The 23977-nt window shown below is 37.0% G+C and overlaps 1 protein-coding gene and 1 pseudogene across 3 annotated transcripts in view; both read left to right on the forward strand.

Moving 5' to 3' along the window:
- Positions 1-23977, forward strand: part of PAX5 (paired box 5) — a 324021-nt gene that overhangs the window by 27462 nt on the left and 272582 nt on the right. The window contains exon 1 of one of the 3 annotated variants that reach the window (XM_073591728.1): positions 23345-23977. This exon is cut by the window's right edge and continues 417 nt beyond it. The exons of the other annotated variants lie outside the window; for them this stretch is intronic. The gene's annotated coding sequence lies outside the window, so the exon portion shown is untranslated. Of the gene's footprint in view, positions 1-23344 lie in introns of those variants that run through there. 3 annotated transcript variants of the gene reach the window in all.
- On the forward strand, positions 9286-9376 carry LOC141124341 (U2 spliceosomal RNA; annotated as a pseudogene).

Raw genomic sequence — 23977 nt, forward strand, 5'->3', positions numbered from 1 at the left:
TTGTACATTGCATTTCCTTTTTTCTGTCATGTCAGTTGTCTGCATAGATATGCTGAAAACAATGCGGAAAGGACATCTGTGAGTGTGTGCCTATGGTAGCAGTGCATTTCTGTAAATATGGTGAAGCATCTCTGCATTTTTTAAGTGACCCCCATGGATCAGGTCTCTACTAAACTACATATATTTAGTTTCCAGTGGCTCCTAATTAGGACTCCCTCGTGCTGTTTGAAGGCAGGCAGTCCATTGTCTGGGTACTCACACATGCTCCACCTGCTAAATAGCTGCGGGAATTGTCATTCTTATAGCCAGTTTGCTAGAAAAAAAAAGATTCTTTAAAAATGCGGCATTGATGGGGCCAGATCACAAACATTCACGGTTAATAGGAATAACTGTTATTCCTAGATAAAACAACCCAAGTACGCTATATATAAAATGTTGCCACTACAAATCTAACAAATGCTTTTGACAATCAAAGGGCACAATTTTCTTTTGTCATTTAATTCATGAATACTGTGAACAGTGTTTTCTGTTACCTTTTATTTCAGTTTGTCTCAGCTTTTGAAATTTCACAAAATATTCTATGGATTTACGCAGATAAATATTAAAATGTAGACTTAATAATAACAGTACTACTAATTATTATTATTATTATTATTACAACAATTTTTTGTATTTTAAGGTACAATGATTTTCAAGCATTCACATTTAAGGTTATTATTTTATGCTGTGCATATGTGCCTATTGAAGTATCAAGGCTTTAGTGCCAGAATACAGTAATTCACAGTGCCCCGTGCATTTTTTCTGTGCATAGTAAATATGCTAAGTGGAAATGGAAATATACATTATGAATGATATCAGCGTAAGGCACACTCAGCTATCTTTGCTAAGTAAATACATTTTCAAAAACCATATGTACAAAATGCTGTTGCAACATACTGGAAAACTTTGGATAGTGAAAACAGAAAATGGTGATGTCACAGTTGTTAGCGATTTGTTATCTATTCTACATATACTTGCATAGCAGCCTTTGCCACGCAGTACATTATTTGGTACCTATATAAAAAAAGGCATATTTTTCCTTTATAGTTTTAAAATAAATGTTTTTAATTTAAAAAAATGGACTCGTAGCTCTTTAACACTTTCCAGTTTGTAAATGTGTACATGAAGTGTACATGAACTGGCACATGTGTGGCAGACATCGTCTTTTACATGTGTGCAGAATCCAATGTTCCAAAGCTGAGCTCTGTATCATGTATTCTGTCACGGGGGTCTGCCAGGGATGAGTAAAGTCACGAAAAAGAATTAGAGCTGAGAAATAGATGAATTTTGGCTTGACATTGTGGGCACCTTATAAATAAAGCATTTTCAAGGATAAGTAGCTTGTTTGATTTGCTATATTTTGTTTTTGAGTCTTTAGTGTATATGCATCAGCTGTTGTTTTATAGATTTGTCTAGCTGACTCTGAAATCATGAAGGAACAATAGTGGTAGGGGCAAGGGCTATGTCTGTGGCTGAATTGGGCAGAGTTATGACTTCTATTGCCAAACACATATGGGCAGTTTGCAGGACTTTCCACATTTCTAGTGGGCAGTGATTTCTGGTCCTCTTTCCACCATTAGAGGCATCCTTAGACATTCGACAGAATTTGAACAGAAGTAATGATGTTTTTGTGGCCCTTGGGAAGAAAATATGTAGAGGTTTTAAATATGTGTTATAAAATAAAAGAAGAAATAAATTATTCACAGATGGCATGCACTTATTTTACTATACCAAGTAAGCAGTCCATAGTCTGGACAGTAATTATTCCTGATGAATAATGAGGTAATGCATGCTAGGCAAAAACAAATCAGCCTGTATGACTATGCTTATAATAAAGGTGCAGGCCAATGCACCCAAAAAGAAACATACTGTACAGGACTATTTCGTAACACATGGGTGTAAACAGGACTGTTGATAGCAATGCATTTTTCTTGTCAATGCAATGTTCCGCCTTTGAAAAAGCCAAACACAATGTAAATAAACACTGATTACTATTACTCTTTTGCAAATTATCCAATGAAGGAGAATACATTTAGCATACAATCCCCAATATACATATGGACCAGACAGAACTGCTTGCACTACTGGCCAGGTGAGCTTTCCTAAAAGTTCAACAGACCAGCTAAACTTGACTTGCCTCAGTGACACAGCCAGGTTAAGGGAGAATGCCTATATATTTTTAAATTGAATTTTAAAGTAAGCAAAGAAAAACCTTCTTACAACAAAACATGCTTGCGTTTCTCACTCTATCACATATTCCAAAAATACGTTTTTTTTTCACTATTTCAGAATAGTGGGTGGAGCCATGAAAATAATTTCTTTACACTCCAAAGCCAAGTGTGCATCTAAGGCTGGCCATACCTTATACAATTCTCTTGTATAATTTTCCTTTAGATTTACCAAAACCATACAATATGAAGTCAAACCTAAAGACTTTCAACTTGTATGAAATCAGGCAGGCCCTTGCACTACACAGCTGAAGGTACATCTAAAGGAAATAAAAAAAAATATATATATAATGTATGGCCAGCTTAAGAACACAGATAGAGCTTAATTTAAAGAGGCATTTTTTAAACTACATATGGCTGTTTCAGGCTTGTTTGCCATCACCAGTGTAGCGTATGGAAACAATGATTTCTATGAAGTGGGGCTTCGGGACTGACAAGAGATTATAATCCAGAAGGTTTTGGTGAGAAGGGACTAAACCCAACAAAAAGCCCCCCACTCAACTGGCACATAGCATAGCTCCTCATTAGAACAGAACATATTCACAATACTTTCCATCATATAAATCAAAATAAGGTCTGAAATAACTAAGAATTTTGGAATAAATGTTTCTTAAAGCGGAGTTTCACCCAAAAGTGTAACTTCTGCTCATTGTACTCCTTCCCCACCTCTGATGCCACATTTGGCAACTTTCGGGGAGGGGGGACAGGATACCTGTCTAATACAGGTATCCTATTCCCACTTCTGGGAGCCTCAGCTGCGGGTATTGACATCACTGCTCAGGCTCCATTCTCCTTCCCTGGCTTCTGGGCCAGTAGGAGAGAGGATTGGTGCCTAGTGCATGCGCAGTAGGGTTCCCAGCTGTAAGGCTACACTGCCGGGTTCCCTTACTCGCACTGGAGGCAGCATGCCCCCGACAGCTGAAGGAAACATCAGCTGTGGTGCAGACATCGCTGGACTCCAGGACAGGTAAGTGTCCGATTATTAAAAGTCCGCAGCTGCAGTATGTGTAGCGCCTGGTTTTTAATTTTTGCAGCAATGGGCGGACCTCCGCTTTAAAATTATTATTTCGGCTATACAGTAGTGGTTCTGGATGTATAGTTGGCCACAGGGCATAAATAAATGATTTGCATGGTTTTGTCCTCTATCCTGCAATCTGGAAAAATACCCTTATTTCTAAGATTTGTGATGGAATGAGACATGTGACTACAATTTGTTCAAAGAAGGCTAGTCCTTGTCTCCATAACCTTCTGGGTTTTACTTTCTCTTTTATGTATAGGAACCCATAAAGTGAGCAGCTAAATGCCTAAGGAGTAGTTCCCATCTTCAGAAACTAGTGGTCACTCTCTGATGCTGAGGTTACATATTAGTCCCTAAAACCTAAATGTGTCCCTGGTAGTTGTAGACTGGCCACTATTGATGGAGGATGGCATTTACTTAGATAGGTTGCTTTTCCTATCACAACATCCTTTCAGCTATTTTGTTGATTTAAGACAACACGTGTTCATTGGATTGACAATGTTTTTAACAAATCACCCCTCCATTGTTGAGATTACAAATCTGCGTTAGATATATGCTGTGAAATGAGCCAGCGGTGCTAGGCAAATACAACACTTTATCTGTCAGTAAGACAAGAATTTAAGCATTTGGTAATAATCACTGTGTGCTTGAGTAATGAACAGTTACAAACAAAGGTTTCTCAATGAAGATGATCTGTCAAGAGTCTCGAAAAATACTAGCATGCTAAAAAAATTCCGTGCCTACAGAGGCTACAGTGACTCAAATTGATGGGGGAAAAGCAATATGAGTCTCCAAAATAATTATATAGTAAAACAGATATCAATAGATAAGAGCAATGTCTGAAATATGTGAAATACATCAGCCAAATCAATTTGAAAACAATCTTGGATGTTAAAAATTATTATGACCTTTTACAGGCAAACTAGTATACTGGCTGTTGAAGCCTTACAAGATATAATACAGACAGTTACATGCTGTTTCCTACCAGAATGGAACTCTGGTTGAGCTTGGGCTGAAGTCTGGTTAGAAAGGTATGCAAACCAGGGCTGTTCCATTTATGAAATGAATGAGAATCTCATTACCAAAATCACCACAGCAAAAGAAAAGATAAGGTTTATATCTTAGATTCCTGCCTCAGTAAATATATTTTGCCACATATACTTTTGCAGGCCATCGTGGCTTCCTACCCTAAAGGGCAAATACTGTAAAAGAACTGGAGGCAGTTAGTTGTGTCGGAGCTTAACATGTGTCTTTTCGTCTTTTCTATAAGAAATGCTAGTAAATCACACCACAAAAAATTGTAGTGATGGCAATGTCTTATTGTGGGAAGGGACCAGGAACTCTTCATTGAATGTCTCCAATGTGCCCAATGTGGATGTGTCAAATAATATAAAAAAGGGAAGTTTCTACTGTGCGTGTTCAGTGAAGGAGGAACATACAATTATTTACCAAATTGGCCTTAACAATGGAATATTATGGAGGTGTAAATTTTAAATAAAGCCCTCATAAACTTTGAGCTTTATTTAGATTGTCTTATATAAATAAGGATGTCCATGGCTACAGATCGCATTTTTTTAATCCAGGACCCATCTCTTTGTCTCCAATCATGTTATGTTTTTTTTCTTGTGATAGTTAAAATTGGGATGTGCTATTGTATATCATGTGGTTTGCTTTATGCATATTGCTACCATAACCAATAAAAGGCCTACAAAGAAAAAGAAGATGGCTAAGTATTATGTGAGCATGAGTCTCTTGACTTTTTCCAGCAGACCTGTACCTCATGTCCAACTTAACCATGGCAGCAGTATACGGTGTGCCAATTACTTATAAAAAAATTTGACATTTTGAAAACCATTGTCATACTGCTCAGAAGGAGTGATCACATTGATAGTGTACACTGATAGTGTATAGTGTATATTTCCTAGAATGCCATAATTAATAGCGAAATGTGCGTGTGTGTGTGTGTGTGTGGGTTGACCTAGCTGAAGTCTCTCTCTTTGCCTAGCTTTCTACTTCACACATGGAAGAGAATTGCTGCTCTTCAGAGCAGAGAGGTGAATGGACATGCACAACTGTCAGTCAGTGTAGAGATTGACCTCCAAACCTAAAGAAGTCAAATAAGTTTCATGCAGACTTTGGAGAAGTGGTCGAGATTTTTGGTGGCACTGGGAGTGTTGAAATCACCACCATATTTTTATGAAACAATTATTTATTTTGCCTCTAAAGAAGAAGAAAGGGCCATAATCAACTTCTAATCCCAGTGTTGGCCCTTCATAAATGAACTCTGCAGACAACTATTAATTCAGTATAGAGTTGGACATTTTGTGTACACATAACAAATTCTAGGCTCAAATTTTTGGTTGGATGGAGTGGCTGTTGATCAGAGGACAGTACTCGGCAGTGAAGGGAATGTGACGATTATTGCTATTTAATTTTGCTTTCTCATACGTTTGTAAGAATCTGTGCTTACCAGTCATTTCATTGCAGTTCACCTGTATTTGCACCCAAATTCTTTGGATAAACCAATGATATGAGCTCAGCTGCAACAAAAGAATTGCAGAAGAGAAACGATAATGAGGCTGTTGTGACATCCTGGAGTATGTTTTGTAATGTAGTCCAGGAGGGTTGGTGGTGGATTTTAGTTGTCTTCGGTTACAGTTGTACAGACACCACTATTATCCTAGTTTATACTAATAACACTCTTACCAATACAATCTATTATGCATGGTGCAGCAAGACTTTTTTTATCCACCCCTCCAATCCCTACTGCTTTCTCACTCTGGTAGTTCCTATACTACTTTCCAATCAACATGATAGTTCAAATGCAATTGACTTTGCCTATAAGACACTTTGGGGTTGTTGTTTTTTGCCATCTGTGTCCCATTGGGAAGATTTCCCTTGGGATGGCCAAAACAGGAAGTTAGAGGAATCCTGAGGTGTCACCAGGGTCACCAGAACTAGTGTCTCTATTGGAAGATTTCCCATCGATTACTGTTCTGGTGTCAAACTAAATTTGGGATGAATAGAAAGGGTGAATCTCCCTAAAAGGGGCACAGACAGCAATAAAACCTGACATGTGTTTTAATCCCTCTCCACTTTTAAAAAACTAAAAGAAAAAAAAGTTTGCCTTTAGTTAGCCAGGTCATATATGATGCGATTTTCTTTCCTTCAACTACGGGTTGCAGGGAAGAAAATCGCTAGATTCTCCCAGCAACATAGTCAGTGTTGACGGGGGTATCCCTCCCGCTGAGCTATTGTGTTCTCCCAATGGGGGTGTGGGACATAGGGAGCCATCCCTGCTGGGAGAACACAGTGATTATTGCTAGCGGCTATAGCTGCTGGCAATAATCGGATGGAAAGCAATCCTACATGCGGTAGTGCCCAAACCGATTGATGGATTGACTTGGATACAATTAGCCGGCCCATAGATAGATTACATCTTGGCCAGTCCCTGCTGAACTGCCCAAGACTCAAACCATCTATGGCCAGCATTATACTTTAACCACTTCAGCCCCAGAAGATTTGGCTGCTGAATGACCGGGCCATTTTTTGTGATTCGGCACTGCGTCGCTTTAACTAACAATTGCGCGGTCGTGCAATGCTGCACCCAAACAAAATTGACGTCCCACAAATAGAGCTTTCTTTTGGTGGTATTTGATCACCTCTGCAGTTCTTGTTTTTTGCGCTATAAACAAAAAAAGAGCGACAATTTTGAAAAAACACAATATTTTGTACTTTTTGCTTTATCAATATCCCCATTTTTTTTTTTTTTAAAGCAAATTTTTTTCTCAGTTTAGGCCGATATGTATTCTTCTACATATTTTTGGTAAAAAAAATTGCAATAAGCGTATATTGATTGGTTTGCGCAAAAGTTATAGCGTCTATAAAATAGGGGATAGAGTTGTAGCATTTTTTTATTATTTTTTTTTTACTAGTAATGGTGACGATCTTCGATTTTTATCATGACTGCGACATTATGGTGGACACATCGGATAATTTTGACACATTTTTGTGACCATTGGCATTTATACAGTGATCAGTGCTATAAAAATGTATTGATTACTCTAAAAATGTCACTGGCAGTGAAGGGGTTAACACTAGGGGACGATGAAGGGGTTAACTGTGTTCCGTGGGAGGCGGTTCTAACTGAAGGGGGTGGGGATTGACTAGAGGAAGTGGCGGATCGTTGTTCCTAGCTAATAGGAACAAACGATCTGTCACTCCTCTCAGAACAGAACACGTATTTGTGTGTTTACACACACACATCCGTGCTCTGTCCCTCGTGCTCGCGATTGCTCATGGCTGGCGGTCATCGACACTCCCGTAGTGCAGCGTATGCGTGCCTCCAGCGGCGCACGCGTGCCTGCTATCCCGATCCCGTGAGCTGATGTACAGCTACAACGGTTTGCAGGATCCTGCTGACCTGCCGCAGTAAAATGATGGCGGTTGGTCGGCAAGCGGTCAAGGAACAAACTGTACTGGATCCAGTGGTCTGCCACCTTTAACAATTTAAAATACTTGCAATCTCAACTGAATAATAGTTTGCTAAATCTACAAGCATTTTAAGTGATTACTATTTTTAATAGAATACAGTTTTCAGCTTTTTTTCATCTTTAGTTGCAAACCAGCACAACTGATCTCTGCAGCCCCTTCCTGTCTACATTCATGGCTGCATGGCATTTCTCTGCACTGGTTTCATGATGATGATAGCATTTTAATATGCCTATACATTGAGCATCCCCATGGCCAGTTGTAGTCCCCATTGGAAGAGCGTGTAACAATATCAGAGCATAATTGCCAGACAGATACTAGCACTTTTACCCTATTACAGAAAGTGCTTGCAAATGGTCCTCCATATCAGAATCACCATTCATTACTTTGATAAAAACTGCAGATTTAAAAATACAGAATATGACTTTAGAAATAACATTAACATGTTAAATCCTATAGCTTAGTAGATTGTAGTGATTGGGCTTACGTTAATTTTAAGATCTTACTTTAGGCCCTCTTTCTACACCTGTGTTATGTATTCCTGCTCTTTTTTTTGTTTGAAGTCTGTATTGTTCACCATTTTACTTGGTACTCACGTAATGTAAATACAGCCCAGCTCAACCAAGGGTAGCAGAGATTTAGGTTAGTGGAAATCCTTGTTTCATTATCTCCATGAACTGACTTCTATGTAAGTATGCAAAAGTTAAACAAATGAACAAAAATAATGCATCAGTTGCAGGTCTTAAATATTTATATAAATTGTGCAAGGTTTAATATACTGTGTGGCCACAAAGAATTGTGCCTTGGAAACTGCACTGCAAAAATAGCTACACAATAGTATCTCGTTCTGTATGTCACAAAGGGATGTGGATCATTTAATAGGGCATTTGAATGGTTGCTATGTGGAACACAGACAATTTCCTTTCCTCCAGTTCCTAAAAAAACTGGCCATTACATTTGTGTTGTATTTTGCAATGAATGGTTCTTACTGAAGACAATTTTTGTGGTCTTAGCTTGTTATACTCCAATACAAACACTAGTTGGTTGTGCTCTGAGAGAGCTATTTATTAAGCTGCAGATGCAAATTAAGATGGCCAAACTGTGAACATCTTATCTGTTAGTAAAATGAGCTGCAGAAAAGAGCTAGGAGGACAGAGTTAATTCAAAATGTCATTTTGTGGTAGTGAGAAACATATTAGACAATTCATATTCAAATTAGACAGTGACATGTTTGGAGAAAAAAAAATCTGTATTTCTCTGCAAGTAAGGATATTATTTAAGCCTGTGACTCTGATGCTCACTACGTTCAAGAATTTACTTCAAACCATTAAGATACGTAGGCCTAGAATGGCCACCAAGCAATTCTAGTAACTTTCAGAGGGGCTGACTGGCTTGAGAGTCACTATTGGCTTCTGAGGGTCAGAATCCATTTACACCTTTGTGTTTTGGTTGTGTTTTTGAAGAAACCCAAACATTATAAAAACAGCATACACAGTACGTCATGAAAAATTTGCTTCTCGGCCTTTTGGCTAAGATCAAGTGTAGTATCTGTTCTTATCAGTGTTCTAGTGGGGGCACTGTGTTATCATTCTGACCCATGCCGGGTTGGGTTGGAGTGGTGATTATGCAAACCTGCTAGACAAGGGATATGCAATTAGCTGTTGCAAAACTACAAGTCCCATCATGCCTCTGCCTCTGGGTGTCATGTTTGTGGCTGTCAGAGTCTTGCTACGCCTCATGGGACTTGTAGTTCTGCAACAGCTGGAGGTCCGCTAAATGCAAATCCCTGTGCTAGACTAATGGGGGCCTGGAAGCTTAGTACTGGCAGGAATTGAAACCAGAGTGCCCAAACGTAATTGGGGGCCAGGAGTAAATTCTCCCCGTGAAAGCTGGAAGGGTCCAGTACCCCCTGGTTCGACCAACCTACCTTGTCTGGCCATGGGCTGGGAAGGCAGAGAGTCCGCTGTGTTTGTGCCCTCTGGGAGTGGTCGCCCCGAAGGTGTTTTTAGTAACACTATGGGTGTGGGAACCCATTGTGTGAAAAGAACACGCGGTCACAATACCAAACACTTTTTCTGCACTGCGCTTTCAGGGCTGGGCCTTCTGGCTTATGTCCAGGATAATTTTTGTTATTAGGCCTCAGGACCTGGCCAGTGCACAATTTGGCACGGCCCCTTTATTATTTTTATTTATTTTCTCCCATGTTTGTCACCCTATCACTTTTGTGTGTGTTTTTTCACTGGATGAAGGGTATGAGTCCTCGGGCTTACCCTGACGTCTAGGGGGAGGATGTGTGGCCCTCAGGTTCCTTCCTCCCCTGCCTCTGGGGGGGTCTCTCTTTGGGAGAGCTCCCCTGACCTAGTATTCAAGGGTGGCTTCGGCTGTCCAAGGAGAACAGGGTCTTCCAGGCCTTCTGGCCAGGCAGACCACATAAACCTATGTCCCCGTCAGGAGCCTTGTGCCCCAGGGGTCAGGGTACAAGTCCTACCCCTTCGGTGGGGTGAACAAAAGCACTTTTTTGTGTGTGTTCACATGCACGTTTTTTGTACACTTACGTTTTTTTCATTGTAGGTTTTTGCACCACCGCGGATTAAAAAAACAAAACAAAAACATCACGAAAAATGCATGCAGACTAGATTTAAAATGTATGTAAATGTAACAGGGGAAATGGCCCCTCAGTGTTGGGTTTAGCTTCTGGCAGCATTGTGACTAGGTGGTTAGCACACTTGTCAAATAATACTGAAATCTTGAGTTTCAGTATGGGGTTGATTTACTAACACTGGAATGCGCAAATTCTGGTGCAGCTCTGCATAGAAACCAATCAGCTCCAGTTTTTTGGTCAAAGCTTAATTGAACAAGCTGATGTTAGAAGCTGATTGGCTACCATGCACAGCTGCACCAGATTTTGTACTCTCCAGTTTTAGTAATTCAACCCCTATCTGCCTGCAGTTTACTTTGCATAACTCATTGATTCTGATTTAGGCAGAGAATGCTCAGTTTGCAAAATGTTTGCTCTTTTAACTTAATGAATAAGATGAGGACAATCCACTCATGTGCAAGAAAATATACTTTTATTTTCTGTGCACTGTTGGGCATGAGTTCTTGCAGCCTGCCAAACTCATTTGTGGATGCTATAATAAAATAAAAAATAACAGCATCTTATTCTGCTCTGTATAAAAACTGCAAGCAGGTGTAAAAAAAAGTGTGTTTATTACAGCCCCACAATGGGGTATATTGCATGTCATATTTTCATTACCTTGTGTTAATTTTTATGATCAAAAATAATGATTTCAATTCACTTGTATCACATGGATCACTTGACTTTGTTGCGTAAAGGTTATATTATCGATTTGTGCTGTATTTTGAATGTAAACTTCAACCACAGTCACAAAAATAATAGCATGAGGTTTCACACCCTGATATACAGTTAAAATTATGCTTAATTAGATAATGCTTTTTGAGCTAAAATATTGTGTTATATGTGAAATATAGCGTTTTTTTAGTTAAATAAATTGTATATGAAAAAAATAATAAACACACACCTATGTGATATTTTTGTAAGTGAATTGAATATTTAAGAGAAAATTACTGTGAGATAAATGTATGACTACAGTCAAAGAGGACCTATCAGTAACTTTACCAATGTGCATGACATATCACAATGTACATCAATGGTGTTGGTACAATAAAATGATAATTAACATGAAAAAGCAGCCCTTCAGCTCTAATCATATGATTATGCCTTGGTTTAAGAAATAGGATCAATGGGAGAATAATGTCATTAGCAGGACTATTGTAGCATTGTAACTTTCTGGCAGTGAGAGGAAACAAAAGGGGACTGATCTCTTTTAAACAACATGTGTACACAGAGTCAAGAATATGAAGACTACGGTACTGTACAGCCATGGGGATTTCCATCTATAGGCCAGTATCTTAGCCTAGGAAGTAGATGTTGACCCTGGATGTTGCCCTAACAAAGATGGCACTGCCCTTCGACAGTGAAAATTGTTGACAGCAATGTTAGGAGCAGTGCTTTCATCTCTTTCAGAGGTAATTGCCTCTGTTATCCTTACACAACATCATGCATGTAGTAAACATGGAAAATCTCTAAACAATGTATGCTTTGAAATAATTCATAAAAGTTAGTGAACTGACTCTGTGTTACCCAATTTTACTGTCCCCTCCAAAATACATACAGTACATACAGTTAATGAAATGTTCATAGTAAGGTTCATATACAAATTCTAGGTGGCATGCCATGAATGTAATGAACCAAGCCTACAGTGGCATCTGTCCTTAAGCATTGTCCCTTAGTAATTGATGTCATGGCTAGTGCAAACTACTGCAAATCTACAACATGCATACAATTTAGTTTTAGGAACTACTTTCTGTTAAAACATCTGCCTTGTGCTGGCAATGGTTCAATTATACTAAGCTTGGCAAAGTTCAGTTACATGGGCATCTATGTTTTCTATGCCGTATCAGCTTTTTACTCCTAGTCTAAAGCTGGAAAGGATGACCATTACATGTCTGTGAAAAATCCACCACTTTGCCAACCAGCCCACTATCTGGGGAAACATTCAGTCTGGAAGGCCGGATAATCTGTCGCTGGGCCCCCCTGGTATAATTAGTGGTGCCATTTATCAATGACTATCCTTTCTCTAATCACTTAAACATGAATGTTTAGCTAGTCCAAATATGAATGCTAATAGTAGTGCTCCATAGTGAAAGTGCCAGAGAAAAGTTGCATTGTGTAGGTGTGTCAAGCTGGTCACGGAAGTCCAGAGGAAACTTTCCAACTAACTCAGCTATTAGCAAAAAGGAATTACTTATTTGTACAAGGAAAACTAATGGTGCCAAAGACAAAGCATGATAGTCAGTTGATCCTACCGGTTATGCTATGGTATGATTGTAAGTCTAAGAGCAATCCCTGACCTCTTCATACATCCCCTGTCTGACTGTTCTTGCTTTATACTGTGTCCCCTTCCTGCTCCATACACATAAACATGAGTTAATGGCTGATCCAATATGCATGTTTATGGAAAAAGGATTGATTGTGCCTCTATGGCTGACTGCAATCAGATATCCACGGAAGGGTTTAAGCCTGAGGTGGATATGTGGAGCAGACAGGACATGCTATACAGATGAGACAAAATAAGATGAGAACTTCATAATAAACTATGGCTGGCAACTATCTTTAGATGTGGCTATCCTGACAAAATTTGTGTGCGTATTTGGCAATACTCGCAGCATTTACACTCTTCCCCCACTAAACAACACCTCTACAACACCTCTACTGAGACCTCAGTACTCTTATAGCGTAACAGCCTTATGAAATATTTCAATATCTTGCCCTAAACACCAGTACTAACACACTGGGGGTCATTTACTAAAGTTGGAGAGTTGGAGCACACTGAATCTGGTGCATCTCTGCATAGTAACCAATCAGCTTCCAGGTTTTATTGTTAGAGCTTAACTTAGCTGAAGTTTGAAGTTGATTGGTTACTATGCACAGCTGCACCAGATTCTGTGCGCACCAGTTTTAGTAAATCAACCCCATTATATTAACTTGACCTCCACTTTTAGGAGGGAAAGGGAGCAGGGCAATGGCGTTGTTAATCTTGTATATTAGGTTTTTCTTTACATTGTGGATGTTGTTTGATGTTGTTTAACTTGTGGACAGTTCAGTGAATAACATATTCATGCAAGGACTAAGCGTTACTACTTCATGGTATGTAAAGCTTGGCTTGTTTGTTATTGATTCAAAATTCTACCTGAAGTATCTGTACCATTGCACCTATGTAAAGCAATGTATTTCAATGTATTACATGTTTGTAAGAATGTCAGATTTTTCAAAAAGCTTGTTGTGATATAAGAAAGCTACCCTTAGGACCTGTATGACAGGGGAACATGAATAAACTTTCTGACTGCTTAATGGTTTCTCTATGCCACTTAGGTACATGGAATTGCTCATATGAATGTTGTGAGTTGCATGCATGTGTGTTCTTTAGGCACCCTGTGCAACTAACCTAGCTCTGGTGAACATTAGAATATTGGCTAAACAAATTGTACAGAGTTCTGCTGAGGTTTACTCTTGGATTTATAGAGCAGAGATCAAGGGCCAACACATGCTATATTAGTGTCCTAAAGGAAGTGTGGTTGACACCACATGTTTGTCAGCTGTGCCTGCTGATTTTAGCAGAATCTGACCATGGTCCTCTAACACATTTTTACTAACTGATGTAGGAGAAAGTATTCAGTTTAAGTTGTTAAAATTCACTGCTGTTAACAAAACTTAATATATAGTTGAGGACATTTTAGTACTGATGCTTTTTACAGTAAACGAGCAAAGCTCTAGCTCTATATTTGACCTATATAGCTCATATAGAGAAATAAAATGTAATCTTTACCTTGTCATTGCCTAACAATAGCAAAGTGAGGGGCCTGGAATTTCTTTGTGACCTGCTTACCTTTACCTTCAGAAACAGCTTGGAATGAACTCCCCCTAATGCCTGCTTTTATAACTGCATGTCACAATGAATAGTCTGGTGGCAAGATGTATAGCCTTGGGCTTCAAAAAAAAAAGCTCATTGCAACCAATATGAAACCACAAACCCCAAACACATACACAATAAAATCAAAGTAGCCACGAAAATGTTAGCAGTTTACTCATACAAAATAATAAATGAGAGTTGCAAGCATGGAAGCGTAGGAAAAAGCCAATGGCATTTCTTTATCCTAACTTTATTTCTCAGTCTTGAAAACTTTCATGTGAGTGCACACATTTTACACTTTATACTACGGCGTGGCTCGTTTTTCACATTTTACCTGCTCCTGTAATATTCATAAAATCCCTGAAATTATTTCAGTAGCTAGCTGTTTTCTAACAGGCATCTAACACTAAAAATATTATTTACTAAAGGTTAATTAAATTAGTAAATATATGTTTAACCCTATAAGGCAATCAGAAATTAAAATAAATTCCCTAATCTTGATTTGTTTATTTACTTGAATTCTGGCCCTGCTGGTTTAACAAACTTATATTAAATGAAACACAGGAACATCCACCGTAATGGACTGCATATTTTCAGAGACTATTTGCTAATAAACAATTAAAATCTTTCACATTATCCACCTTCAACTAATGATTTACTATAGGGTCATTTATACCCTAAGCCAGAGAATTTGTGTTTGTGTCAATCAGGTTCAAATAATGTATTTGCTTAAATTTCTGGGTGCTGTAATCTAACAAAGGTTTATATAATCACTAAACATTTTTCAAATAATTACCAATTTTATTATAAGTGCATTTCAATGACTGTAAATCCGATTTAAAATACAAAAGGCATTTCATTTGCACTCAATATCTGCTTATAAAGTGCAGAAGTCTTTGAAGAGTCTTTGTTCTATTTTTTTTTTTTTTGCATTATTAATTGTGTATATATTGAGCTTTGTAATAATAATAATATTTGTAATAATAATATATATATATATATATATATATATATATATATATATATATATATATATATATATATATATATGTATGTATTGAGCTTTGTAATAGTATAAATATGTATGTATTGAGTTTTATAAAAAAAAAAAATAATAATAATATTGTGTGTGTGAGTGTGTATTGGTCTTTGTATCAATGTGTATGTGTAATACATACACATTTGTAATAATATACACATATATTTGTTATATTGACTGTTTATTTCTATGTATATGTGTACATAGTGTGCTTTGTAATAATATATATATATATATATATATATATATATATATATATATATATATATATATATATATATATATATATATATATATATATATATATATATTATATGTGTGTGTATGTGTGTGTGTATTGAGCTTTGTAATAATACATATGTGTCCTTAGTGTGTTTTGTAATAATACACACACACATATATATATATATATATGTGTGTGTGTGTATAGACTGAGCTTTGTAATAATAAATATGTGCACATAGTATGCTTTGTAATAATACACATATATATGTGTATAGATTGAGCTTTGTAATAACATTTATGTGCACATGGTGTGCTTTGTAAGAATATACACATGTATGTGTGTATATCAAGTTTTTTTTTAATAATGTATATGTGTAGATTGTGTGCTTTGTAATAATATACATACAGTATATATATATATATATATATATATATATATATATATATATATATATATATATATATATATCAATCAAGCTTTGTGATAATATATACATATTGTGCTTTTTAATAATACACATATATGTGAAAAGTGTGAGCTGTGTAACAATACTTACTGTATGTGTACATAGTGTGTTTAGTAATAATATACATATGTATGTGTATACATTGAGCTTTGTAATAATAAGATACGCCTCTCTTGCACCAGAACAATTGAGTAAATATATTACAGAGTTTAAGGATTAAAGAAAAGGCAGCTGTTTGTTATTTATTCTAAGGCTCTATAAAAAAAATCATTTTTTTTATCCCAACAGGGCATTTATGCTGCACTCAGATGTAAGATCTTTAGCATATTCAATGTTTTGTTGTGTCACATTGTACTGCCATATCCACATTAAGGAGATGATTCTAAACCTGTGTACAGAAGCAGTTAGTTTAAGCCCACTCTAAATATACAGTTAGGCTCAGGGGATTTGAAAAAGACAGAAGATTTAGCTAAAGGTCGATAGAAATGAACACAGAATACTCTTTTAAATCTACTGATGAATAATACACTGTTAGGTAACTGTTAAAGATCTCATTTTTTCGAGCAGCCCCCCACAATACTTTAGGGGGGTGATAGTAGTGATTTTAGTTTCTTTTGATGCTACATACATCAGTTACCTCTGTAGTTTAGTGTGATGTGAGGGATGCTCTCTGATACATTTTTAAACCATGACTATTTATTAATATGCAATAACCTCATCCCCTATTTTAATAAATGATAGATTTAAATGTATAATGGATATATCTCTGAATTTGAAGGCATCAGGAAACCCCTTATGATGCTCCCTATGTACTGTGCCCAGGACCCTAAATATGTCATTTAAAAGCTTGTATGAAAGGACAGAGTTTCCAGGCGTCTAACAGGAACTGTGTGATGTGGCATCTGTTTCCTGCAAGGTGCAGTAACGATGCTTCTATGTTACAACACACTCTAGATTTTTGGGTGACAGCCGGAAAACAAGTGTTATTGATGGTAATATACCTGTGCCTAACCGTCAGGATTGCTGCAGGTGGAAGGATGTTAAATCTGGCCATTTACAATAACTATAGTAAAAAAAAAAGTCTATAATTAGAGCAGAATAAATTGCCTATAATTCAGCGTATATGTGTATATATATATATATATATATATATATATATATATATATATATATATATATATATATTTGCCTATAGTTGTATCAGCCCCAGCCACAATTAATTGATATATATATATATATATATATATATATATATATATATATATATATATATATATATATATATATATATGTTTCATTGACCTACATGGTTGTATGAGCGGTTTACTTGTGTGATGAATTAAGCTGAATTTAAACTGCAATCGGCTCGTCATAACGGTCAGTTCACATGCTGATCTACAACAATTTAGCATCAGGCTACTCCATATACCTTATAGACTTATAGATTGTGCAGGGTCTTTACTTATTCAAATGATATTCATTAAATGCATTTCATTTTCTGCCCCCCAAAAAACTATGTGCATGGCTAATTACTGTTTAAAGAAAATGCATTAGACCTAATTTTATTAGATGTAATTCTGTACTGAAGGCTCTCTTTTTTTTCGTCGAATTCGGCATCCCGATTGCTTGATATAATGGTGTATTTTATTTATTTGTGGCTTGCCATGTTCTGCGTTAATTCTTCCGTTAGCAGAAGTCCGATTGACGGTTGATTATGCAGATGTATATCTCATTTTGGATTCCAGCATGCTAGCCCAGCCTTGGAAAAAGATCTGAAATACGCTCATTCCGAACGAAAACATATCGCACATCCACAGCAGTCTACAGATATTACCATCATCCATGGTTTGATTTAACATAACGAACGGTGTTGTTTTTACAAAAAAACGCTATTTATGAACGTTTTTTTTTGTTTGCCAAAGGAGCTGGCATTTTTTTTTTTAAGCACAGTGTGCGTGGAGCCTAAATGTTTAGCTGGACCACATGCATTAAAAATGAGTGTATAAAAAAAATAAACGTAATAATATTGTGTTGTATACTATGTATACGCATATATACGTATAGGTGATACAGAAAATGTGGTGTTACATGGAAGCAAGATCACAGTGCTGGACAGGACAAACGATGCAGCAATCGCTTCTCCAGTTCAGGTCCAGGCTGCCATTGCGGAGTAATTAGCAGTGTAAAATAAAACGTTTTCTGTTTTTTTCTCCCTATGGCAATTCACAGGGATCAGCCCCCTGATCAGGAATAAGAGAATGTGCCTGGGGCCAGAGCCCTCTATACTGTCCAGAGACTGGACAATGCAGGGGATTATTCCACCCAAAATGATATTTATGAATATTATTATTAGTATACAGGATTTATATAGCGCCAACAGTTTATGCAGCACTTTACAATATAAAAGGGAGACAATACAGTTACAATAAAATACAAGAGGGTGGGGGGGCTGCTCACAAGAGCTTACATTTTAATAGAATTAATACTCTGTAATATTAACATTGACTCAGGGCAGACTTTGAAAGCAGATATTACTTAGCCCAAACGTGAGTTGCTGCATTTTTGTAGAAGACCAATACATCTTTATGACTTTTTAATATTTCTCAACGTGACCTTCCCTGAATGAAGTCTATTATTATTATTATACAGGGTCTATGACTGAAAACTATTAGTGGTCCCTTAAAGACAGACCATCTGTACTTTATTCACTTAGATTCCTTTGCTGCTTAAAAGGCTCTAGTACTTGGTATCATGGGAATTTATTGTATGGTGAAGAAAAGGATAAAATGTATTGAAGTTTTCCACGCTTGGTTTGGATTTTAGATTGCTTGCTACTTTGAGAGGCACTTATTTGTAATTCACCATAGCAGTAAAACCACGTTGGGGATTATGCAGTGTTGAGGCAAATATAGAGATTTTCTGCAGAGATGGGATGATCTACAGTGACTTCATATTCTGTTCAATTGATGTTTTATTATAGCCTGTAAAGGGTGTGTTGAGGAATACAGTTTACGCACACACTATTAAGCGTAAAACGCTGCGCAAACTGTTGGCGCTATATAAATCCTGTATACTAATAATAATAAATAATAATGCTTTGATAATTGATCGATTTATTTTCCGATCGATCCCTTCCGATAGGAATAATCAATCTGTAGTGGACAACCCATTCGATTAATATGACACACACAGGGAAGTGGTTTTCGATTGATGGTTGAAAGACGTGATCAATAAGTTATTGATTGCATCTCTGTTTCCACCAGGCACCCTCTTAATCCAAACAATTGAAAAAAAAATCAAATTTGTGGCCAAAGCATCTCAGTGCTGCCAATTGATACAAAATGATTGATTATTATTATTATTATTATTATTATTATTATTATTATTATTATTATTATTATAATACAGGATTTATATAGCGCCAACAGTTTGCACAGCGCTTTACAATATAAAGGAGGACAATACAGCAACAATACAATTCAATACAAGAGAGTTAGGAGGGCCCTGTTCCTAGGAGCTTACAATCTAATAGGGAGGGGCTGGTGAAACAAAAGGTAATAACTGATGGGAGAAATAAATGTGATAATTTACTGCCCTCGCCGATCGACTCTGTCTGATCAAAATTGATCTAAAAGTAGCCAATCGATCAGAGGGAAGTTATGGCTCTTTGACTGTGTGCCAATTTGATTGTTTTGATTGAATCGCACATTGATCGGGCGATAAAATCTAAGTGTGTATGGCCACTGTCCGCATGCTTGGCCACCATGCTTAAAAAAAACGCCAGTGCCCTTGTCAGAAAAAAAAGCTCATATAGAGTCCATGCAGCACAACGTTTTTGTAAACAGTTTAGGCGAGAAGGGCTTCATGCACACTGGGCTTAAAAACAAAAAAAAAAAACACCAGTTGCCTTGGCAGGAAGAAAAAAACACTCATATAGAGCGTTTTTGTACAGAGTTTAGACGAGTTTAGGAGAGTTTAGCGTTTTTTTTCCAGAAAGCTCCAATCGGAAATGCAAACCAGGAGAGTTTTTTTTCCCCTGCCTCTTATGTTGAGCTTAAAATATGCCTGTAATCATCATAGGCTCCATGCACACTGAGCTTTAAAAACATGTCAGTTCTCCTGGCAGAAAAAACGCTCATATAGGCTCCATGCATCCTGGGCTTTAAAAAAAGGACAGTTCTCCTGGTAGGAAAAAAAAACGCTCATATAGGCTTCATGCACACTGTGCTTTAAAAAATGACAGTTCTCCTGGCAAAAGAAAACGCTCTAAGCATTTATTGTACAGCGTTTAGACCAGTTTAGGAGAGTTTTGCGTTCTTACCAGAAAGCTCCAATCAGGAATGAAAACCAGTTTTTTTTTCCCTGCCTCTCAAAGCTGAGCTTAAGATATTCCCGATAATCGTCCTAATGTTCATGGACACATAGTATAACACTGATCTGCTTCTACAGGCAGAACACAAAACTCCCATAGTAGCAGCGATTTAAGCTAGTGTGCAGAGTTTATGAGTTTAAGGCTCCATGCACACTAGGAGCAGAAAAAACGTCAACATTTTTAGCTTAAAAAAGGTGGCATAAAAGACACAAATAGAAAGCATATTGTACACAGTTTAGGTGAGTCTATGACAGTTTAAGAATTTTAGTTTATAGGTGTTTTTTGCACTGCACGCCCCTCTGCACACCCAAAATAACCAGAATGCATTTCACACTGTATTGCATTTTTACTAAAAAAACATTGAAACATTGACGTTCAGAAGAGATAAGAGGAGTTTAGGAGAGATTGACTAAACTTCTCCAGAAAACACAATAGAGAAGGGCTTTTTTCCTGCCTCTGAACCTCCCTGACAGAAAAACGCCTGTAGAAGTCATAATGTGCAAAGACACATAGAACACAATAGAAGTGCTTCTAGAGGCAGGAGAAGAAAAACGTCCAACGCCCATAGAATCAACGTTTTTTAAGTCCAGAGTGCATGGAGCCTAAGAGAATTTTGCATTCTTTCTGCCAGAAAGCTCCAATCTGAACAGCAAACCAAGAGGTTTATTTTCCTGTCTACAAATGTTGAGCTTTATGCCTGTAATTGTCCTAATGTACATGGACACATAGAATAACATTGAGCTCCTTCTACAGGCAGAACACAAAATTCATGTAGTAGCGATTTTTAAGCTCAGTGTGCATGGGACTGATTTGCTAAAATAGTTGAGAATATCCATGCAATAGTAACATAAAATAAAAGAAAGAAAAAAAAATCAACAAAAAAAAATAAAATGAAAAAATATAAATTAATAACAATAATAATAGTAATATTAACAAAATAATAATAAATATAATACTACTACTGCTTTTACTACTACTACTAACAAGAATACTTAATACAAATAACAATAATAATAATAATCATCATCATAGTAATAGTAATATTAATAAAATAATAATAAATATAATACTACTACTGCATTTACTATTACTACTACTAATAATATAAACTAATAATAATAATATTATAAAATAATAGTAATAAAATAATAATAAATATAATACTACTACTGCATTTACTACTAATAATAATAATAATTTACTACTACTACTACTACTACTACTACTACTAGTAGTACTAGTGGTGTAGTGTGTAGTACTCTCGCCTAGCAGTAAAAAGGGGTTCAAACCCCAACCATGACACTACCTGCCTAAAGTTTGCATGTACTCCCTGTGCCTGTGTGGGTTTCCTCCAGGTACTACCAGTTTCCTCCCACACTCCAGAGACATGCTGGTAGGTTAATTGGCTTCTATCTAAATTGGCCCTAGTATATGAATGTGAGTTAGGCACCTTAGATTGTAAGCTCCTTGAGGGTAAGGACTGTGAATGTACAATGTATATGTAAAGCGCTGCGTAAATTGACGGCACTATACAAGTACCTTTAAATAATAATAATATAAACTAATAATAATATTATAAAATAATAGTAATAAAATAATAACAAATATAATACTATTACTGCATTTACTACTACTACTACTAATAGTATAAACTAATAATAATAGTCTTATAAAATTATAGTAATAAAAAAATAATAAATATAATACTAATACTGCATTTACTACTACTAATAATAATATAAACTAATAATAATAATATTATAAAATAATAGTAATAAAATAATAATAAATATAATACTAATACTGCATTTACTACTACTACTACTACTACTAATATTATAAAATAACAGTAATAAAATAATCATAAATATAATACTACTACTGCATTTACTACTACTACTAATAATAATAATATAAACAAATAATAATAATATTATAAAATAATAGTAATAAAATAATAATAAATATAATACTACTACTGCATTTACTACTACTACTAATAATAATATAAACAAATAATAATAATCCTATAAAATAATAGTAATAAAATAATAATAAATATAATACTACTACTTTTTCTACTACTATTAATAATAAGAATAGATAATAATAATATAAAATAATAATAATGATATACTATATTATAATAAATAATAATACAATTTAAAATAATGTGCAAATATTTACTTCAGTTATTTAATCTTGTTGGGGGGAAAAAATCCTGTTTGCTTATTTCCTCTGCACAGGATTGGATAAGCCAAATGAATATTCTTGGGATTTATTGTGTACAGATTTTGCACTTCTTTAGTAAATGAGCCCCAGTGAATTGTGTAGTGAATGTTGGTGCTGGTTTAGTAGATGATCCCCTCTGTGTGTGGAATGCCCCCTCCCCCATAGGACAGGTCCTTTGCTCATTGGACATGAGATTCCATGGAGTTGGTGGTAAGAAGCCTGGATGGGATTAGTGCTGAGCAGGCTTGTGTCTGTGTATGTGAATGTGTCCTAGCTCCTAGGAGCAGTAGAGATGAGAAAAGAACAAATCGGGGGGATATAGTGTAGTCCAATGTTAACCCGTGTGTCCCCAGGCCCGGAGCCTCATTAGCGGAGAGCACACAGGGAAGGTCTTGTAGGTGTATTGGCTGTGCACTTGGCACAATCCACAGGCATATCTTGGCTGAGCCATCCCCCCCGCACGTCCCTCATTATTCCCCCGATGGATAAAGAGAGCGGCTTGCGCTCTGTTCCACTCAACTTCCCCACACTTCCAGCCGTTTGTCAATGAACGGCGACGTCACACAACCCCCCCCCCCCCAATTGGAGGGCCGCCGGCCAATCCTCGCTCTCCACCGTCACGCCCTCTTCGTTCAGCCAATCGTCTCCCTGCTTCCCCTCCCTCTCCTGCCCTTCTTTGGCTTCGGTAAATGACAGTTGTCCGATGATTGACGTGGCGGCCCGGCGCAGGCCACGCCCCCCTCCCGGCACAGCTTAGCCCCCTCGAGCGCTGTCCACATGAAACGGGTCCTGAAAGGCGCTGCAGACGCTGGAGGAGCAGCCATAGGGCTCATCACTAGAGCGAGCGAAAAAGGGGGCCACAGCCATGCCAAGCCACTCACACAGCACATACCTTCACTAGGGATCGCACGAAGACCCTTGCTCTGCCTTCTCCCTTCCGATCCCTGACAACTTTCCATTCAGACAGCGACACCGGAAGAGGGCTCCTTTCCTCCACATCTCCAAGCCTGAGTCTACTGGAATCCAACACTTGGACCATTTCCAGGCACTTCCAGCAAACTGCACACACCGTTTATTATTTCAAACTTTTATTGTTGCTTCTTATTTTAGTAAACTTGGATTGTTTTTATTTATTTTTTGTCTTTTTTTTTGCAAAACCCTCTTAAGAAATCAGGGAGTGAAATATCTCCAAGTGTAGAATAAATAAAGAATGGATTGTAAGGAGCAGTGATCTCTTCTTCCTAAGGTCTGTGTGGATGGAGGAGTCATTGGTGGAGGAGCTTTCAGTGGATTATATCTTGTCTACCTGGTGAAAGGTGTGCCATGCTATCTGATTATACACTGACTGTATTCTTTCATGTCTTTTCACTAC

This window comes from Aquarana catesbeiana, linkage group LG01 (genome assembly GCF_042186555.1).
Source record: "Aquarana catesbeiana isolate 2022-GZ linkage group LG01, ASM4218655v1, whole genome shotgun sequence".
NCBI lineage: Eukaryota > Metazoa > Chordata > Amphibia > Anura > Ranidae > Aquarana > Aquarana catesbeiana.